Source organism: Mesoplodon densirostris, chromosome 10 (assembly GCF_025265405.1).
Source record: "Mesoplodon densirostris isolate mMesDen1 chromosome 10, mMesDen1 primary haplotype, whole genome shotgun sequence".
Classification (NCBI taxonomy): domain Eukaryota; kingdom Metazoa; phylum Chordata; class Mammalia; order Artiodactyla; family Ziphiidae; genus Mesoplodon; species Mesoplodon densirostris.
The window spans coordinates 80,989,155-81,012,551 of NC_082670.1; the positions used below are offsets into that span (position 1 = coordinate 80,989,155).

Here is a 23,397-nt window from a genome sequence, read left to right on the forward strand (position 1 = left end):
CCTGGTGAAACAGAGATTAATCAACACAAGTGCTGTGAGAGGGGGAAAATGTGAGTGTAAGAGGCAAGATGATCGTTGGAAATTAAGAATATGATTATTACAACTAAAAAAAAAAACAAGAAGTGGAAGGTAAGGTACAGAACCTTTCATAGGGCAAAAAGAAAAGGAGATGGAAAATCTGAGAGATTTGGAAGAGAGGTCCCAGAGAGAGCTCTGTGATTACTAAATGCCAAGGGCCTGGGGTCTGGGACTGCTCCAGGGAAAAACACAGCAAAAGGGATGCAATGAAACCTGATCATTCTTTAGGATTCAATAACATGTAATGATAAAACAGATCCTTTGCTCCTGAGTCCTTGGAGCATAAAGAAATCTAGGACAATCTGTTCCCTTACCACATAAGAAAAGCAGCTTTTTGTTTCGAAAGGTCTGTGGTGAAACACAATTCCATGACGTTAATCAATTTATTTCAATTGAGAGTGAAACATAAATGAAAGGTTCCCATTTCAGAAAAGGCCATGAAAATGTGAAGACATTATTATTTCCAAGCTGAGAGAAGAGGCGAGATTCTCTGCCTGGCACATTTCAGAAATGTTCAATCAGCCAGGGCAGGGGAATAGATTTAAAATAGAAAAGTAATGGGAAAAGGGCTTTCCTCGTAACGGAGATGGTGACTGATGAAAAACCAACTCTCCGGAGGCAACACTATTAATACCCATTTTTCTAGGCAGTTTGGAAAGTTTGAAAACCTGCATACTTCTCCCCATTTCCTACAGCTTGTGAGTCTAATTACATATTTGTATCCATAGGTAGATTTATGTATACACACTGCTCTCATCCACTGATAAGTGCATATCCAACATGGAGATCACCATCTTTAAATATAGATGTAAATATGGAAAAACACCTTTATGCTATTTCTCAAAGAAATAAAAAAGACAGTATTGACCTCAAATTGTAATACCCAATTCATTGATTCATTCATTTATTCAACAGATATTTATTGGGCATTTACCCTATCACAAGCACAGGGCCTAGCACTTCATGGTTCTGGCTCTTTTAAATGAACACTGAGCCAGTTCAGGAAGCAAGCTTTCATATACCAAATTCTGGAGCTGCATTTCAGCAGCAATTTGAAAAATCAAGTGCATAGGCTTCGCAAATGTCCAGAAGCTACCTAGATCCCCTCCCTTTAATTTATTCCCCTAAAGTTAGGTGCCCCATGCTTTCTAGTAGGTCAAAAATAACAGGGACAATTCAGTGCCTTATGACCTCCCATTAAATATCTAAATTAGGAGTGTTCAGATGGAAGTTGCAGTAGTATTTTAAAAAAAGTACACTAAATAAGGCAGCTGGTAATAAAGCTCTTAATAAACATGTAGTCAATGGTGCATTTGATTTGATGGCAGACTCCACTTTCAAATAATCCAAAAATTGAATTTTGTGAGAATAAAGATACAGAGTCCACCTCTCTGATGCTCTTCTTAAGAAATATGTTTACACATTTAGAAGGTATCAATGCTAAGAAGCTTCCTTTCATATTTAAATTTGGTTGGAAAGCTCTGTTACTTATTTCAAGTAAATGAATATATATATTTACCCGGCTACCCCAGGACATTTATGAAAAGAAGATGCTGTCTTAATGAGGCGAGCTTTAGAGTGACATTTGAATCATTAGATGCCTCATTAACTGCTATGAAAACAGACTTCAATCTTCTGCTTTCCCTTTTCTAATATTAGTTAACAATAATTCAATTGCTTCAATAACTCCAGGTGACTCCCAATTTCATAGCAAGCTCTTTGAAAGGCTAAAGAGATCACTTTAAGCTCCTAAAGGCCTGAGACTAAGTGTGTTTAAATCACTTTGTATGGCTCCAGCCCAACATCACGCACTAAGGGGAGGAAGATGATGAAAGAAAACCAACATATCTTCCAAAATCCATTTCTGAACACAGAGAATGTACACTTAAATACATAGATAGGGATAGAGAATTGCAATCCATTTATGTATCTAGTTTATAAATATTTACATTATCTGCCCTTTCTTATTCAGCCTATAGTTTAAAATGGGAAAAAAAGATCCTATTCTTATAAATTACCTGCATAATTTCATTTGCTGGAAATTAGCCAGTTTAATTTCTACCTTATGCAGAACACATTCTTTTCATGTGGCATACATATTAAGAATAGTTTAAAAGAAAATTAGTTGAAAAGTTAATACAAAACAAAGTAGTTGAACTATATACTAAATAAACAAGGACCTACTGTATAGCACAAGGAACTACATTCAATATCTTGTAATAAGCTGTAATGAAAAAGAATCTGGAAAAGAATATATATATATAAATCACTTTTCTATACACCTGAAAATAATACAACATTGTAAATCAACTATACTTCAATAAAACACACACACACACACACACACACACACACAAACCAAAAACAAAGTAGTTGACTCCAAGGAGAAAATGGGTTTCACTGATCCTTATGTTAGTATTCTAAAATAAATGAAAACTTTAATGAGGGAGTCATACTCCATCACCACTGAAGAGAGTCACAAAGAATTTATATAAATGTGACTATATTTATTTATACAGACATGTTTCCAAATTTCCTTTTTGACAATTGAAGAGAGCTAATTCCTAGAAAACATTTCCTAGATGTCTTCTTTCATATACCATGCCTTTGGATATGAAATTAATTCCAAGCAAAGAAATAAAATACTCAAAAAAGGAAAGTAATTTTATGATCTGACCTTTAATGTTATTTCAAGAGACACTGTCATAGATCTTGGTTCTGGTTTTCATGCATCTGCAATTATCCTTTCACCCATCTCTTGTGGCAGAGAGTCAAATATGCTTGTATATGGAAAACTTCCAAATCATAAAAAAAGATGTGTATATTGACTAAGTTAATGCACTGGGGAAAGAACTGTTTCCTGGAAATTTTGAAACAAATCACTATAGTTTGATTAAAGTAAAACAACACACATATATACGTATACACACAGATATACACACACGTACATATATATGCACCTATACATATGTACACACAAAAATACACTGCATGCATATATATGCAAATACATATATATAGACATATATATATAAATATATAACATTATATATACATATATATACACAAATATATTAATATGTAGTTTTTTTTTAATTGATAGAGTCTGTCCTACATTGCCTAAACTATAATTATAGCTTGGGATAAACCTGAAATGTGAAAACTGGGAATCCCTTGCTTCATTTTGAGAAGGAGAAATTTTGGTATACTCTCCAGAGTAGAAGAAGAAGCCTCTTCATGTCAGCCAGACACTTCAGAGGAACATTAACATCTTGAGATTTCTAGCAAATTAACGGCCCAGGTAACAAAATGCAAGGAACTCTGGCCAGTTGCTTACTCACTCAGTTGGATCTGGCTGCTTCTCCATGTATTCCCACCACACTAAATGGAGCATGAGTCATTTGAGTAATGAGTCAGAAAATGTTTTGTAGCCTCAGTGCAACAGCAGACGTGATGCTTAAGATAAATTTCAGAGGTATTAGGATGGTGTTTCCATTTCTGCTCTAGGCAGAACATATTTCTCGCTGGTGATGAACAAAATTCTTTCCTCCTTCCCAAGAGACAGAAGCTGGATCATATGCTATCTCAAGGCTCATTCCAGCCTAAGATTTAAAATTTCAAGCAAAAACAATTGTAAGAGGCAAAGGCAGTATACAAATGTCCTCATTCAGTGCCCTGTTCAATGTTAGTTTTGCAAAATTGTGTCTAATGGATTCACTGGTCACTTCAGTACTAAAGCCTTTGTTAAAAAGAAAATGCTTAAGTGAAAAAAAGTTTTAAAAGAAATGAATTTTGGAAATCAGTGGAATTAACCGATCATCACAGATATTTTTAATTCACAATGCCTAGATTATCACCACAGGGATTACCATTAGGCTTCAGGTTTTAAACACAGTAGCACTGTTAATCTGATTTTAAGCAATTTCTTTTCAGCTTCCATGGTGTCACAGAATCCTATTTTGTCCTTCTGGTTTTGATGTGCCAGTTGTTGCAGAAAGCCAGCTATACTGTAGCTATGAGTTGCTGAATGGTGCCATGGAGGCAGTGTAATGTACGGCTTTACCAGTTTGAGGGTTACACACCCTGAATTTGAGTATTGTTTGGACAACTCGCTGCCTTTCTAGCTCAGGCAAGTCGCTGTTTCCATGCAGTAAGTTTCTTCTCCTATAGGTTGCATCTCGCATGACAATTCCTATCAACTAGTTGAGGCTGTCTGGAGTAGTTAGGCAGGATGCTGAGGGATGGAGTGCTTGATGACTGATGCCTGCCAAGGGTGTTCTACAAGGGAGTGGTGGCAATTTTGCCCTGTATTTGCCATTCGTTGACTAGAATAGCACTGCTCAGGTGTGAACACAAATCACCAGGAATCTTTTAAAAATGCAGATTCTGATTCAGTAGGTCTGGGGTGGTGAAATTACACATTTCTAACAGAATCCCAGGTGATGCTGATATTGCTGGTTCAGGGACCACAAGGAGCAAGGTAAGGTCGCTTCCAGCTCTGACTGAATATATAACCTCTCTCTCTCTCTCTCTCTCACATGCACACATGCACGCACACACACACACACATACACTTTCTTCCTATGTTATGTATACGAAAAGGTGTTTACCAAATGCCAGGAATAGTGATTAGCACATTAATTCATGATTTCACTTAACTGACTTAATTTTCAGCTACCTTACGGCGCCCCTCAAAAGCAAAGTTGCCTAAAAGTTTCCAGGAAAGGAAATGAAGACTTAAGGAGGGTAACTAACTTGCCTAACAACACAGAACTGACAGGTAGTCTAGATGAGATTTAAACCCAGGGAGACTAACACCAGTACCTTTGCTCTTGACCTCTATTATACTGTGCCTAAATATCATAACAACGTTGGTATGCCTACTTGCGCCAGCCACTAGGATGTTTCACACACATTATCTCTTCCTTTTTCTTAACAACCCGAGGAGGTAGGTAATATCATTATTTTTATTTTACAGATAACAAAATTAATTAACCTTCCTTCAATAGCCTCAAACTCAGAAACAACTATAGCAATTCTTATTTAAGTAAAAGATTAGATCAATAAAATATCTATAATGAACACATGAAACCGTATGTTAATGAGAAGAAAATTTAGCAGCATGTATAATCACCAGGCTAAAGAAAAACACATGACTATCAGTGAATACATAGAAAATATTCTTTTATAAATTCATGCTATGTCAATGCATTTTTGACATAACATATGCCTCTGTACAGTTTAGCCATGAGGTTATCAAAGTCTAAATAATTACTGGTCCCAAACAGAACCCATCGGTGGGATTTACAGTTGGAGAAGTAGCAGAGATTCATTTCTTATCAACCTCTTTTACTACCTAAAAGATCCTTCTTTATTAACAAGCTAATGAAACAAGATTGTACCAGTAAATCTCCCTGGAGATGAGACTCCAATACAAGCACACTTATGCATGCTTAAGAAGAGCAGACACCATACTAACATGAGAGCAGTATTTTTGCTTTACTTTGTTTAAAAACAAGTTTGTTTAAAAATCAAAAGGTTTGAAGCAGTGATTATTAATCTTGGCTGCAGGCTAAACTTTGTGTGCAGTGTGTGCAGGGGACTTTAAAAATAAAATACTGATGCCTAGATCCTATACCCCCAGAGATGCTGATTTAATTGAACTGAGGTGCAACCTAGGCATCGGGATGTTTTAAACACCTTAGTTTTCTATTGTGAAACCTAGGTTAAGAATTACTTGATTGGGGGCTTCCCTGGTGGCGCAGTGGTTGAGAGTCCGCCTGCCGATGCAGGGGACACGGGTTCGTGCCCCGGTGCGGGAAGACCCCACATGCCGCGGAGCGGCTGGGCCCTTGAGCCATGGCCGCTAAGCCTGCGCGTCCGGAGCCTGTGCTCCGCAACGCGAGAGGCCACAGCAGTGAGAGGCCCGCGTACCGCAAAAAAAAAAAAAAAAAAAAAAAAAAAAAAAAAAAAAAAAAAGAATTACTTGATTGGGCTTTCCTGGTGGCACAGTGGTTAAGAATCTGCCTGCCAATGCAGGGGACAAGGGTTCAAGCCCTGGTCTGGGAAGTTCCCACATGCCGCGGAGCAACGAAGCCCGGGTGCCACAACTACTGAGCCTGCGCTCTAGAGCCCACGAGCCACAACTATGGAAGCCCACGTGCCTAGATCCCGTGCTCCTCAACAAGAGAAGCCAACGCAATGAGAAGCCCACGCACTGCAACGAAGAGTAGCCCCCGCTCGCCGCAACTAGAGAAAGCACCCACGCAGCAAGGAAGACCCAACGCAGCCAAAAATAAATAAATAAAATAAACAAATAAATTTTAAAGAAAAGAATTACTTGATTAAAGAAATGCCTGTACCACGTGGGGGGACGGAAGATGAATGTCAAAGGAATGAATGTCTAATTGGTGAATGCCATCATTAGAGCAGACGGTGGAGGTACTAGGACAGTGGGAGCGTTTTCTCCCCTGCAGATATGCTTAAATTTCATAAACATATATATTGTAACAGAAAAGAATTTTACAGAACAGTTGTTGGATAGTCCTAACTACCAAAATGATTTTCTCCCCTTACCAGAGTTGTTTCCACCGGAGGGCAGTCTCCTCTTGGGAAGAAATGAATGTGGCACTTCACCTTTTCACCAAACCAAAGTTTTAAATATTGACTGAGACTGTTAACACTTGCATGAATTTCATTTTGAGACAATATCCAGAAGATGGAGTGTTTGGTGTGAAAAGAATTTGTGTTATATGTCAAGATACTGCCAAATTAAATATTTATTTCTGTCTGCTAAAACTAAAAGGATAAAAGCTTAACCCAAAACATAAATATGCACATGTATGGGAGGCCCTGGGGTATACAAACATAATAACATCAATAACATAATACCAATAACAACAGTGTACAAGCAAAAAGTAACATTTATTACATACTTACTATGTGTCAGATTCTGTGCTAAGCAATTTAAATATTTTACTTGATACTCAGAATAATCTGATATTTTATAGGTGAGAAAATGGAAGTTGAGAACTGTTAAAAGAAATGTGTCCACGATCATACATCAAATAAAGGGCTGAGCTAGGACATGACCCCCATCTGTCTGACTCCAAAGCCAGGCCTTGTAAGTGGTGTAGGTGGTGCAGTGGTGAGCATAGCTGCCTTCCAAAGCCAGCCCTTGGAACCACCAATGACACTCCTTTACTGAGTAGAAGCATCAGGGTCCTTGTGGAGCAGGAGACCATCTAAATCAGCACACATCAACATGACAGCATGAGAAGAAAATTTTCTTTGTCTTAGGTTACAAAAAAACCTAAAAGGAGATGATTTGGGCAGAGTGAGAAATTCCTTATTTCTCCTTAATGTTTTTCATATTTTGGGATGTTTGTGGTTCTCTCCATTTCCTTGTGCAACTCCTCTCAATCTCATTATGGATGAATTTGGCTTTCCTATTGCTATGTCTTCAGTCACCATACAGAACCTTGTACCAGCTGGTCACATTTCCTCAGAGACTTATTCCCTAGATCAGGGGTTGGCAAACGTTTTGAACAAAGGGCCAGATAATAAATATTTCAGGCTCCGCAGGCCCCACATTCTCTTTTGCAACTACTCAACTCTGCTAGTATAGCATGAAAGCAGTCAGAGATGATATATTATAGATGATATGAATGAAAGGGCAAGGCTGTGTTCCAATAGAACTTTATTTATAGTCACTGAAACTATCATTTTCATGTGTCACAAATTATTATTACTCCTTTTATTTTTTTTAACCATTCAAAAATGTAAAAACAATCCTTAGCTCATGAGCCACACAGAAACAGGCGGCAGTCTAGATTCGGTTGATGGAGTGACATTTGCTAGCCTCCGTCCTACATGACAAGGTGCCCTATGTTAAAGGCATTTGCCATAACACAAAATTTTCTCATGTTCAAAGCTCTCATCTGGCGATGGCTCCGTGCTCAAAGAGCAGAAGTATCCGCAGGTACCAGTCTGAATCACTTGCCTTCCCTAAAACCACTTTTTAATATTTTACACGTATTCTCTAAAAGTATCCGAGTTAAATCACCAGCTCTCTAGGAAGTATTAGAAAGAATAGTATCAGTATAAATTGATATTTTAAAACACTTCATCTCACACAGTTACAATGTATTCCATCTTATAAACTTTTCTTGAGAAAGGATTCTAGAATCTGGGCTCTGAAAGCGATCTTAAAGGTCATAAAGGTCAGTTGTTTTCAAAAGGCATTCTCCAGAGCCTGCAAGGGCCTTACTGGTATCTGCAGAAACAGCCCTACAAAATGGCCTGAGGTTAAGAAATCTAGCAGGGGTGTGCTGGAGCCGGCTCCCACTGGATCATCAAAACTGCGTGTTACAATTTCAGGATTTTGTGAGCCCACTGATGTCAGGTTGACAAACTGAAATTGGCCATGGTGGGAGCATTTGTCCCGTGGAAATCCCCAAATCCTCCAGTGCTGCACATCAAGATTTTTTTCCCCCTGAGAGCCAGTGTTAAGAATTTATCAGCACCGCCACTGCCCATTACCCCCTTCCAACAAAGAAGCTCCTCTTAGACCTGTTTTACACACACACACTCACTCATGAACTAGGGAGGCAATATCAGTGAGTCCAGCTGAAGGTAGGTAGTATTGCCCCAAGCCATAAACAAGTAGCACTGTTTTGTATCATCCTTAAGTCACTGCTCCCTTTGGAATCCCAAATGCACTCTCATTTTATATTAAATATGGTCAACTGAAGACTAAGGAATTCAAACATTTTGCCCAGGACTAAAGATTTATCAGGACCTATTGTCTCCTCTAATTATATTTGTTCATCTAACATGGAAAAGGAGAAAGAAATTACAGAGGACCTCACTTCATTGTACAACTGTGATCCAGAATGTGCCATTTCCACTTCCGTGTAATGCTAGCTAACTAGCCACAAAGCTCCAGCCCATTTCCCTTTTTCTTTATTTTTGCTATTGCTGAATGAAGATCCTTTCAATGTAATAACTAGCAGTGCCCTAATGTTCCTGACTATATGTGTTTGTTTTTAGGCAGGAGGCTCTCTGATTATTCTTGGTTCTTGGTCTCACTCCACTAAACTACATGAGCCCATAAACCTATTCTAAAGAAATCATCTTGAATTTATTTTTTCTGTATTTGCTACCTTCATCTTAGTTTTGCATCACTTCAGGCATCAACAAAACCATTTTAGTACAGCTCTTTCCCTTTAGCTTTGCAAGATTAGAAAATAAAAAGAACATTTACAGTTACTAGTTGAGCTGGAATATCTAAAGGGGGATTATGTCCCTATTTGTCAGTAAATATGATAACAGTTCATATAAGAGTAGGCTGAAGCTGAGTGGTCATACCTAATTCTGAAACAAATTTCTCTCTAAGCATCAGAAAAGAATACACAGGACTCAAATGTTCCTGAAACTTCACAACAACATATTCATGCATAATCAGAAATGTGTAGACTCTAATAAATCTACCTCTCCAATCTTCAGAAAGCAATTTTTGGAGCCAGACAGAGATGTATTTCATTGGAGTTCTATTGAAACTCTTTACATTATATGGCCATGGTGGTATTCACCCTGGGGTTATTCATATACAATTTTAATTATTTATTTATGGACTCACACAGTGTTATTTTTCATTGAGATCCATAGCTAGTTACACATTCTGCAACAAAATATTTAAATGAAATTCTGAGACTCACAAAGTCTTGCAGTAAATGCAAGAAAGATCCATCAATATTCTGTGAGTCAACAGAAGGCACCTACAAGTTAAACCAGGCTTGGTACTCAAATGCACATCTCAACATAAAGTTATCACTTCAATACATAAATTCTAACTCCAGTTGCTTTTCAAGACAAATATTCCAGTAACCTGATTTTTCTACTTCTTTGATTGGTTCACAAGTAATAGAGCAGAATCAATTATCTAGAACCCATTCATAGTCTATGAAAATATTTTCCAATCGGGGTTCTGTGTAACACTATTATGAGAGAGATTACAGTTTCTCTAGTATTAAAAAAAAAAAAGTTCTGAATTTGAGTAAGTCTGGGAGATGCTGAGTTTAGCCATTTTTTCCCTCCTTATAGAGTTCTCAGAGCCTTTAATATGCTTATGTGCACTGAGATTTCCCCAAGAAGGGCAATATAGTATACAGCATTTTCCACACATTTTATTTTATTTTATTTATAAATTTATTTTATTTTATTTATTTTTGGCTGCGTTGGGTCTTCGTTGCTGCGCACGGGCTTTCTGTAGTTACGGTAAGCAGGGGCTACTCTTTGTTGCGGTGCGCGGGCTTCTCATTGTGGTGGCTTCTCTTTATTGCAGAGCATGGGCTCTAGGCATGAGGGCTTCATTAGTTGTGGCATGTGGGCTCAGTAGTTGTGGCACGCAGTCTCTAAAGTGGAGGCTCAGTAGTTGTGGCACACAGGCTTAGTTGCTCTGCAGCATGTGGGATCTTCCTGGACCAGGGATTGAACCCGTGTCCCCTGCATTGGCAGGCAGATTCTTAACCACTGTGCCACCAGGTAGGTCCCTTCCACACATTTTAAACCGAAAGAACTTTCTTCTCATGGAGCACCTCAAGATACGAGCGTCCCATGAAACACACTTGGGAGAATGCTGGATCATAGGACACAGCTGAGATTTAAATATGAGCGCCAAAATTAGAGCAATAGACAGAGGGAAGAATCATCTGAGATCCCTCTCATATGAGCACACTCGCAGCAGTGAGATTAATACAACAGAGACTTCTGAGTTCTTCCTTACCCATTTCCAGACCCTATCAGAGAAATAAAGAAAGGGGGTCAGGGTGAGAGCTCAGCAGTCCTGTAAGATAACCTCCCTCCAACTATTTGATAGTTCTCCTGACTTACCATTTATGCATCAAAATAGTCAGATGTGTGCTAATTCATCAAAAACTTCAAAGTTAGGAATTTAAAAAAAAGATCTGAGCTTCATTTGCAGTTAAGGAGAGTCAACTGGAGACAGGAATTCAAACATCCTGCATAGGAAGGATCACAAATTTAGAGAAAAGACTTCCTTCCATCTAAGCTCTATATAAGAAAGGTAATTGCCTGATATATATTGGGATAAAGAAAGGAATTTTTAAAAATGTTTTGTTTTGTCCCTACAGTTTGGAGGTAAAACAACAGTAGAGACGAACAAGCCATATAGTTCAAGTTTCTGATTTCACAAATGGGAAAACTGAGGCTCAAGGAATTTAAAGGTTTGATCAAGGTCATGCAAGACATTAGCTAATGGCAGATTTGGGACTGCTACTCAGATCTCTTGACTAATGGGTCCATTGAGCTAAAGGAAGGGACTGACAAGCCCATGTGATTATCTCTGTTTCTATTTCCTAACCCCTTATTACAATAATTAGCCATGGGGCTTCCCTGGTTGTGCAGTGGTTGAGAGTCTGCCTGCCAATGCAGGGGACACGGGTTCGTGTCCCGGTCCGGGAAGATCCCACATGCCGCGGAGCAGCTGGGCCCATGAGCCATGGCCGCTGAGCCTGCGCGTCCGGAGCCTGTGCTCCGCAACGGGGGAGGCCACAGCAATGAGAGGCCCGCGTACCGCAAAAAAAAAAAAAAAAAAAAATTCATACTACAGATGTTGTCACTGATTGTCACAAAAGAAAATCAGAAGCCCTCCTCACCCACCACCTCTGTACACTACCTACAGGGAATAACAGACAATGTGCTGCTTCTTCCAGTAATTCCATTAATTCTTATGATGTTATCGATTTATTATTTATCTTTCACTAAGTCCATGCACTTAGGAGGAAATAGGGTATAATATATATGCACTTTCAGAAAACTGCTTTAATGAGTCTTTCAGAAGTGCCTGCATTGCAACAGAGAATTACTTAAGCACTGGAAATCCAATCAACTAATATTTATTTTGCAACTTCTATGCACATGCCTAAAAATTTTACCCCATGAGTAAAATAAGTCCCCCTGGAAAAATACATTAATTCAACACATATTTCCTGAGTGTTTACTATGGGCCAGGCACTGAGCTGGCACCATTGCTCCCAAAGGAAATAAGGCAGAGTCCCTGCCCTTGAGTTAGGAATAGCCAGATGCAAGATACAGCCAAGTCAACAGATAACTTAGAGCACAGGATATACATAGTAGGATCATAGAAAAAAAGAGCTCCTAATCAAGCCTTGAGGGAACCTGGGAGGCTTCTAGGAGGAGGCAATCTAAAATGATTCCTAAATAGGATTCAGCCAAGAGAAAAAATGAACAGAATCAAGGAAATACTGCTTTACCATAGAAGTCCACCTAAACCAAATGAAAGTTGACAATGGGATGGTATCCACCGGATATACCGTGAGCCAGGGTTAGAATATATGCAGCCTTCATGACAGAAAACAAACCTCTAAAAAGTTTTCTGAAAATCTGAGGCCTCGAATAAGAATAAAAGAAAAGCTTAGCACCACACATGCACATACTCAAACTGAAACATATTTTTCATTACAAATACCAATACCATACATTTTCACCAACTCTGAAAAATCAAATGGACATTTTACAGATTCTAGAATGTGCTCCCTAATTCCCTCCCTGTGTCCCCACCCCCGTTAAACTGCATCATGAACGTCTGGTTTTGAGGCCCACCTTCTCAGCACTTAAAACTTTCAGAATCTAATTAGAGATAGTCATAGAGGAAGAGGATAGGCTTGATGGACTGAGATATATTTTCTGTCCCTGGTGTTTATATTATTTTGACAGCAAGGAGGCCTAAAGTAGGAATTGGTTCCAAGCAAACTCCCTGAAGAATATCAACAAGGAAAAATAGCCACTGAGCTGTATAAATCCACTTGTTACAAACTTACACACACACATAATAACCAGGAATGAAGTTTAATCCTTACAGGAAAACAATGAAAAATCCAGGTATGCTGATTTGGCCCTCCCCACATCTTAGAGGACTAAAGTTAGCTCTTCAATATGCTATGCTAAGAAACAAGATGAAAATAGCAAACGGGAAAATGAAATGAGCCTTCTGAGATTCATTTGTTAGCTTGTTCATTCAAATATACTGTAGGAGAGCGTGCTTTCCATAAAGAAATTATTCAATTTTGAACACTAACTTGTGCTGTTTGGGGAAGAATTGCCTGGCTCTAGCTAATAGCAGACATTTCCAAGAGTCCCAGATTGTGTAGCTTTGGGAGAAGAACGAGTTTGGGTAGGCTGAAGAACAGGAACATTTACTGCCACCATGTTGAAGTGATTTAAGAGGTATCAATTTGGGTTGCTACAGTCACTCTCATTATGTGATCTATGTTCCAAGTGGAACAGCTTCCAATGTGTTCTTTTCAGAATTTAAGGGGGGGAAAAGAAAAGGAAAATCAGATTTCAAACCTGTCCTTTAATGAAAGGCTGTTAAAGTGATTTATCTTAACAAAGTGATCTTCAAATTAGAAGCTGTATGTATTCTTATAACATTTTGAATTCCACACATCCTATCAAAAATGAGGTTAGAAAAAAAGTTTATACATATATACATGCTCATATAATTTTATATATATACACATGTAATTATATATATACATATATATATTATTGATACGCCATGTATTTGTGACATAATAATTTATCAAGATGCTGAAAGGAAAGGCAAAGAAAAAATATAGTCTATTAGTTAGAAATAGATATAACTATATAACTATACAATACTATATGCAGACATACGGACACACACAGACACAAACACACTTCAAAATAACAGTGGTTTAAGCAGACATATTTTTATTCTCCCACATAAGTCTGAGACCAGCGGACCAGAAGTGGTCTGGCCACTAGTTCTGCAGACATCTGAAACCAGGGCTACTTCCAGATTTGTGTTCTACCACCCCTAGGGTATGGTCCTTACTTTCATGGTCTGAGATGGCACTCCAGCCATCCCATCCACTGTCTAGGCAGCAGGTTAGAGGTGGGGCAGACCTCCAACCTTTAAGGATATGTTTTAGTTGTTGCATGTATCACTTCTCCTCACTCCCACCACCCAGAATTTAGTTATACAGCCACACTAAGAAGCAAAGAGGGTTGGAAACATAGTCTTTATTCTAGGCAGTTAGGTAGGCTCACAGAAGCAATACAGCTGGGTAATTTAAGAAGGAAAGGCATCACATGTAGGAAAGTGACCTGAGTATGGAGAGAGTGAGGGGAATCTTGTCCTCTTCCAACTCCCAGCATTGGCAGGTCTCAGAGTGGTCGCTGTGTATGTGCCTGGGGTTCAGCACTGCCCTGACGGCTATAGCAAAGGTCCTGGGGAAGTGCTTGGCATGTAAGAAGTAAACTGCTGCAATAGCAAAGCCTGACCTTGAATTGATGGTTCAGACTAGGACAATGAGCAGCTTGGCCGTCACCAGGGTGTCCTGAAGACCAGAGCCTTTCTCCAAGTTCTGGGGAACTGATAACGTTTCAGTAAGTGGGCAAGAATTGTTCTTCTAGTAGTAATCTACAGGTGGTTTCACTTAGTTGTACTCTCTCACTTTGCACCCTTGAGACCACAGGCAAGACTGTTTTTGATCATAAATAGGGAAAGAAGACCCATTTTTTTGTCCTTATACTACCTAGCCCAAGGAAAGTATTACTTTGAATTGATATTACAAACAAAGCTCTAACCCAGATGACATGACACTTCTTCTCTGCACATTAATTTATACGTGCAACACATATCACTGAAGAAAAGCGTTTGGAGTTTCTACCAGAACAACAGACCTGAAATTAGTGCTGAAAAACATTCACAGCCAGAATTTTACCCCTGTGCCCTAGTTTTCTACATTGGTAACTTTCAATGTTTGCTGCTCAATGAAATTAATAAATAGCTTAGTAGTTTAAAAAAAATACACTCGGAGTACATTATAGCTCTGTGTTAATTAGAAATGACTGTCATCTCCAACTGTCTGACACCATGTTTGACTTTCTGTTCCTCCATTCTTTGACCTTTCCCTTGAACAAAGCAGAGGGATATCCAAGTACATTTCTTTTAGGAACACACGGCCCTTCCTTTGAGCTGACATCTCTAGAATGAAGAACTCAGAGCCAGACAATGTGCAAAAACACTTCTCCCCAGTGCCACGTTCTTAGGTGGGTCAGAAAGTGTATCAAATTCTACTTCACGAATAAAACTAATTCCTATAATATGAGCTGGGAAGCTGCATTAATATTTCTAAGACCAAATATTCTCCCTCAAGTAATATAAATGTATAGCTATGACTTTTCCCATTGCTCTATCGACTGTTCATGGTATATGAAAGTAATCAGGCTGCTCTGAAAGCCACAGCTGCATTGAGAACTATATTTGAGTAAACACAAAAGAAAAGTACTTTGAGTGTTACTTTTAATGTTTCCATAAAAGTTAACATTTATAGAAATATTGTTTCCAGTTTATGTTTAGAAGCCAGCCCCCTTAGTTACTGAAGGGGGATGTATGAAAGTCTGTGGAAACAAAGTGTACTGGCATCCTGCCACATGGAATACTGCAGAATTCTGTGATAATTCAGATCTGGCCAGGCCACAACTCAAAACATGTCCTGCAAAATACAGTACCTACACACAGTGAAAATGACCTCTGTAACTCTAACCCATGAGAGACTGAATACACAAGGGATGATGGCCAGACTGTATATAAAAAGAGAACTCTGACCCACAATCTGCAGTAACCATTCCAGGAAGCCAAACAACAACCTCTGTAACAGTTGGCCCCAAATGGTCAGTACTTAATCTATAGTGCCTGGTTTCCCCAATTTTTGCTTCTGGACTCCAACTTAGGACCAACCAGAGAAAGCTAAATAACCTCCCCTAACCAACCACAGAGGATGTCCGGCTTCTATCTCGCCTGGCTCCAGCCTCCCCATGTCAACAACCTCTAGTCAGGGCACACTTCTTTCCTCTTTAAAGCTTCCACTCCCATGATTGCCTCTGAGTCCCTGCCAAGTGCAGGTAATGGTGGCAGACTCCCTTGCATTAGCAAGCTCTGGCTAAATAGCCTTTGCTTGTCCTCATTCGGGTGATCTTCGTTTATTTCCACACCCTGTTCTCCCTGGTGTCTCTCTAGCCCACTAGGCACTGTGCTAGGAGCTCCCTCTGCTTTCTCCTCTCTATCTTACAGCATCTTCATTCTTCCCTGCTGCCTGGGGCTGTCCTTCCGGAGATGAACTGCTCCTCCTCTATTCTAGGCGGATGCTTCCAGCTACATTTTTTTTCAATATTTCTCCTCCTCCTTCCTGTACCCTTTGTTGCCATCTATTGTGTCCTTTCCTGTGTCCCACAGACATCACCAGGACAGTGGGGGAAGAGTCATAGGGCATCCACTACGCTAAGCACGGTGGAGCTACTGTGAGGATAGGATATGAAAAGTCAAGACCTTGGCCTTGCCAAGAAAAGGGATCATTACAGATTGATTGACCTGCTTTAAATTTTGAGCCCAAACTGGGCAGCCAATCTGGAAGCTAAGAAAAAAAGCAAAAAGCCAGGAGCCAATAGCAACCGACTGAGGGGTCAGAAGTGACCAGTATAAAGACAGAGGGGTGGACAGAGGTAAGCCAGGAGAAGAGGAATCAGAGGAAAGAGAAACCTCATCAGGAAGAACGCAACTGCTCAGATTAAGCCGAGGACACCATGTCAACCACTGTTTTCTTTATACTGAGCTGTGGGACCTCAGCAAGCCACATCTTAAAGAAAAAGCATGTGGAGGGTTACCAAGCATTTCTGCCCAAAATATATTTTCCTTTGCAATATAGTCTCTAGTTAAGCATTCAAATCCCACACATAAGTGTAATAAAACACTTCTCACCAACTTCCTCTTCCAAGGCTCAGAACATTCTCTCCTTTCCATTTTGTCTTCAGTCTCCCCTTTTCTGTTGATTCCTCTACTAATCTTTATGTCTTCTCTTTCTTACAAATAAGTGTTCTCACTCATGTTAAACTCGCAAGTTACCAACCTCTTTTTCTCCTTTCTTTAACCACAAACATTCTTGAAGGAATCTTCTGAACACCCCATCTTCACTGTCTCCTCAGCCAAATACAATGTTGGTTTCTTCCCTCTGCCATTCTAATAGAATTGCTTTCCAAGGACACTAATGACGACCTTGGGCCCAAATCTCATGCTGTCCTGCAGTCCCCACATGCTGCAGGACTCTCTTGGTCCACCTTGACTTTTTGGGCACCACACTCTCCCTCAGGACCCTCCTTCAGCTCAGCTATTTCTTATTCTTGCAGTGCTGCCCAGTCCCCTTTCCCATCCCCCAGTCTCCTCTGCTTTGGAAACGTGACCTTGTCTCCAAAATATATGCCAAATTGCCATTTCCTCTGTCTCTCCAAAAACAGACAACACCAAGTCCTCCTCTGTTGTTCTTGGTGTTTGAGTCAGTGTCCTATGCAGCCTCATAGTAAGGTGATCTGCACCCCTGTGTTCTATTCTCCCTTAGCCTGTTAGCTCCTTGCAGGTAAAGACTAAGTCTCATCCAGGTCTAAGAATAGAACTGGACACATAACAGGTATGGGCTCTGGAGTCTGGCTACTTACACAGTAAGTATGACAACAGTGTCTACCTCATAGAACAATGCCCAGCATGCTGGCTGTTATCATCATTATCATCAAGAGATGAGAGTTAAATTCTACTGAACCTAATAATGAGGAAAAAAAGTGTATTATCCCCCTGTGAATTTTCTACTGTATGATTTCAGAAATTTCACTTTTTTAAAAAAAGTGCTTCTAGTTACCTGGAAGACATGAAAGCTCAAATTTATTTCTGGTGTTCTCAGTTTTGTACAAGCATACTGTTTCTTAAATTATTTTATATGGCACTATCCCCACCTCATTTTCTGTACTCATGGAGAAAGCAAGCCTGTAGAACCACTGTATGCCTATTTATCTTAGAAGGAAAAGGGAAGGAATACTAAGGTCATGAGGGGAAAATAGGGGCAAGTGCAAAGAAAATAGTCACAGGTAACTTTGGAAAACATTGGTATTGGGAGAAAGGATCAGTAGAAAGATTTTTCTCACAACCCTGCATCCCAGAGCCCTAAACACTTTCTCTGACTTCCAATAACAATACTGAGAACTTTTGTTATAAAAGTATTTTTATGGCAGCTAACAAGCATTAAATGTTTAATCATTATAACATATGTAGGAGAACAGTATTGTTATTTTATAGGTAAGAAACTGGGACTCATAGATGTCCAATAGCTTGCTGAAAGTCCTGTTATCTAGAAAGCAACAGAAATAGAACTTGAACTCTGATCTTTCAGACTCAGGAATGCTTACCCATTTTTTTTTTTTTTTTTTTTGCTGTACGCGGGCCTCTCACTGCTGTGGCCTCTCCCGTTGCGGAGCACAGGCTCCGGACACACAGGCTCCGCGGCCATGGCTCGCGGGCCCAGCCGCTCCGCGGCATGTGGGATCTTCCGGGATCGGGGCACGAACCCGTGTCCCCTGCATCGGCAGGCGGACTCTCAACCACTGCGCCAAGCTTACCCATTTTTAACCATGTCCACACTACCTCCCCAAAAGTGTTGTAAGAAAATAATCAGTCATCATCCAAAGAAATTATACAGCTCTTTCTCCATGACAAACATGGGGTTAGAGGCTCCAAGTGAAGCTTAAGCCTAAATCCTCAGTCTCCAACACCAAGGAACTGACGGGATTAAGACCATCAAGCATTCACATTAAAGGGTCACTCTTGACTCCTCTTCTAATGAAGTTTAAATGGAAGCTCACTCTTTAAAACCTATGTTATCAACTTAACTTCAAAGCTTCATTCTTTTTGCTTTACCCAGACCCCAACTTGAAGTTCCAATGGCCCAGCCTATACCATGTGTATGTGAATGAGATAAAACAACCAAGATATTAAGCAAGGAGCCCCAGTCTAATTGGTGAGAGGAACATCACCACCACCACCACCAGATTGCCAGATGCAAAGAAAGAAAGAACACAACAGAGGTACAAAATAGAGTGTTCACAGCTATTGGTATCAGTAAGGCTTCACAGAGAAATTAGCATTAGAACTAAGAATGTTTAGATCACATTCTTTCATCTTAAAATTGCAAAAGCATCTAGAAAGATCTACCATAACTACCTACCAACCAACAGCCATAGTAGAAATTTAATTCCAGCCTTCATATTGCAGAGCCCACCAAAACTTATCATTCAGAAACAATTAGATGGGGTTTTTTTTTGAACAATTAAAAGAGAGGACATCTTCCAGATTAATGGATAGCAATTGAGTAAATGTGTTCTTTTGCTTAGAAATCCCAGAAATAATTATTGGCATAAAAGGTAACCATCAAGTAAAATGTCGACCATTTTTCAAATTGTGTTTTCTCTCCACTCAGAGTTATTAATAAACTTACCACATTTTGGTTAAAATATTCGTTCACAGGGAATATTAATTTTCCCCAAATGATTAGGGTTATACTATTTAAAAATTAACTTCACCAACAGACATTAATTTGGTTGAGTTTTTGAACATAGGAAATTCCACTGGGCAACGAAAGTTACTTAATACTCTTCCATCTTTCACAAGAGCAAAGAAGAGTAACTTCATTTTAAATGTTTAATTAGAAGTAAAACCAAGTTTTATAATGATATACCACACTGCCAGCAAGTAATAAAGATAAACATCTTTGCACATTATCAACACTGAGAAACGCTGTCAAATTTTGCTTTGCTTACAGATTGCAGGAAGAAACTTCTAAAGTATTAAATGGTTTCTCAGACACCACTTTTGCGTTTGGGGGTGGTTTTTCTTTTTTCTTTAACAGCTTGTGGTTGGGGTCATTTGAGGCATTAGAGTTTTGACAGTGACATTTCCTCATAATTGAGAGAAGTTTATGAGGTTCAGACATAATCGTGTGTGCCTTTAGCAAACATACTGTTCACATTTTGAGAGAAACTGCTGATGCAGTCTGATGAAACTGTTCCAGGGCTGCCAAATCGCCAACAGATGTGCTTGTCTGCCAAGGGATTTCCCTCAGAATGTTCTGTCTTCTATCTGCTTAGAGAAAGTTCGTTTAAAATCTGTTAAAATGTATTAATGCGCAGTGTCGCATTATACCTGGCTGTGGGCATGCTGGCAAAAGAGATGTTATGGAAAGATTGGCACTGGGGTATCGCACAAAAACTTAGAGATCCATTCAAAGCAGAAGACTCCCCTGCCCCCAGCCTTCCTGAAGGGAGGGCTTATCCAGTCTGCATAACTTACATTGCATAATTCCATAGAGTATGAGAACAGAAAGGGGCGCATCTATTCCTCCACACCCATTTAAGATATGTTTGTTACTGACACTGCAATCTAGAGAGATTAAGCAACTTGTCCATAGTCACATGGTCAGTTGTCCAGTGACAAACAATGTGGTCACTTGCAAATGCCCATTTGATTAAGAAAACAAAAGGTAGTTCTTACCTGTCAGTCTTGAACAAAGGATGTGAGGCTCTGAGGGGGAGCAGAATACACTATCCCTTCCCACCCCCACCCCCCCAAAATACACCACTTGGTATGTAGATTATTTTGAGCTGAAGACAACCAACAGAGTCAGAAAGAGCTGTTTACCTTCCCCTTAACTGCCTAAAAGAATTTAGACAGAGGATCTGTACTAGGAAGAGAGCTAATATCAAAGATAACTTTTTATATTAGAAAGACTTCTCTGCATGGCGTGGCTAACAGTTATTTACCAAACATCTGCTCTTCTCATCTTCCTGTGATTTATCTTCCTCCCCTTTGAATCCCTAGATCCCTACTCCCTTCTCCTTAGCTCAGAAGGGCATATAAGTCTTAATTGTCTGCCTTTGGGTCTCACGTCTTTGGGGCTCCTGTATGTAGAAAATTTATTTTTCTTCTGTTGATCTGTTTTATGTCAATTTAATTATTAGATGAACCACAGAACCTAGAAGGTAAGAAGGGGAATGTTTTCAGCCCATGCAGCTCAAAGATAAGATCCTTTTGAGTATGGAGCTAAAACTTTAAATTATTACCAAATCAATGTTTTTGATAATTTCTATTGTGACTATTATGCAGGAATCTAATTTCAAAAACTTCATTAGAGTTACAAACTTAACCATTAAGAGAAGGATTAACATGACTTTCTTTAGTGAATTAAAATTGACTTCTGGTGTTGATACAAGGGTAAGACAATATCACAATGACTGTACCTACAAGGAAGTAAAATGCTAAGTTCTTCAGTTAAAAAAAGACAAGGGGAAAAAAAGGAATGCAATACTCAAAGTCTGAATGAAACCAGTATATATACTCATTCCTGGATTAATGTGAATGTTCATCTGCCAACTGAAAAGTATAATGAACAGCTATTGTTCCTGCCTATCTAAACTCCCTTCCTGTAGGGTTGGATTTCTCCACCCCAGCACTATTGACATTTTTGCATCAGATAATTCTAGGTTGTGGAGTGCTATCCTTTGCATTGTAGATATGTATGCCCTCCACCCATTAGACACCAGTAACATCACCTCTCCAGTCATGACAGCCAAAAACGTCTCCAGATGTTGCTAAATGTCTCCAGATGGTGGTGGGCGGCAAGGGGACAAATCAATCCCTGGTGAGAACCACTGCTTTAAGGGAAAGCCCCACCTTGCTGCACTGGCCAGCCTGCCATTCACATCATATGCCTAGTAGTTACTTAGACCTCAGTAATCTCGTGGCAGGGCCTTCCCAATGTCCACCAATCTGTCCTGCTGAGGGCACCAGTTGCCAGCTCTTCATCTCCAGAACTTGTTCTTTAATCCCATATTCTACCTAGCATCCTCTCAAACCTCGTTTCTTTTTTTTTCCTAGCTAAGTTATGCAAAGCATACAACTATTACAACCAAGGAAATCTACCTGATAAAAAGCTAAGTAGATGGGCTTCCCTGGTTGCACAGTGGTTAAGAATCCACCTGCCAATGCAGGGGACATGGGTTTGGGCCTGGGTTCGGGCCCTGGTAGGGGAAGATGTCACATGCTGCGGAACAGCTGAGCCCGTGCACCACAACAACTGAGCCTGCGCTCTAGAGCCCATGAACCACAACTGCTGAACCCACATGCTGCAGCTACTAAAGCCTGCAGGCCCTAGAGCCTGTGCTCTGCAACAAGAGAAGCCACCGCAATGAAAACCCCACGCACCGCAGTGGAGAGGAGCCGCCACTCACCGCAACTAGAGAAAAGCCTGCCCACAGCAACGAAGACCCAATGCAGCCAAAAATAAAAATAAATAAACTTTAAAAAAAAAAGCTAAGTAGAGGGCTTCCCTGGCGGCGCAGTGGTTGAGAGTCCACCTGCCGAAGCAGGGGACATGGGTTCGTGCCCCAGTCCAGGAAGATCCCACCTGCCACGGAGCGGCTGGGCCCATGAGTCATGGCTGCTGGGCCTGCGTGTCCAGAGCCTGTGCTCCGCAGCACGAGGGCCACAACTGTGAGAGGCCCGTGTACGGCAAAAAAAAAAAAAAAAAAAAAAAAAGATGATAGAAATAGATGGATAGATATACCATGTTCTTGGAATGGAAGAAACAATGTTGTGAAAATGACTCTACTGTCCAAAGCAATCTACAGATTTAATGCAATCCCTATCAAACTACCACTGGCATTTTTCACAGAACTAGAACAAAAAATTTCACAATTTGTATGGAAACACAAAAGACCCCAAATGGCCAAAGTAATCTTGAGAAAAAAAATGGAGTTGGAGGAATCCGGCTCTCTGCCTTCAGACTATACTACAAAGCTACAGTAATCAAGACAGTATGGTACTGGCACAAAAACAGAAATATAGATCAATGGAACAGGATAGAAAGCCCAGAGAGAAACCCATGCACATATGGTCACCTTATCTTTGATAAAGGAGGCAGGAACATACAGTGGAGAAAAGACAGCCTCTTCAATAAGTGGTGCTGGGAAAACTGGACAGCTACATGTAAAAGTATGAAATTAGAACACTCCCTAATGCCATAAACAAAAATAAACTCAAAATGGATTAAAGATCTAAATGTAAGGCCAGACACTATCAAACTCTTAGAGGAAAACATAGGCAGAACACTCTATGACATAAATCACAGCAAGATCCTTTTTGACCCACCTTCTAGACAAATGGAAATAAAAACAAAAATAAACAAATGGGACCGAATGAAACTTAAAAGCTTTTGCACAGCAAAGGAAACCATAAACAAGATGAAAAGACAGAAACTTCCGGGGAAGGGCCTCCCTGGTGGCGCAAGTGGTTGAGAGTCCGCCTGCCGATGAGGGGGATGCGGGTTCGTGCCCCGGTCTGGGAGGATCCCATGTGCCGCGGAGCGGCTGGGC

General features: G+C 40.0%; 1 protein-coding gene across 14 annotated transcripts in view; it reads right to left on the reverse strand.

The window, feature by feature from the left end:
• The window catches only part of FHIT (fragile histidine triad diadenosine triphosphatase), a 1,490,046-nt gene that overhangs the window by 845,975 nt on the left and 620,674 nt on the right, over nt 1-23,397 (reverse strand). The window lies entirely within an intron of this gene.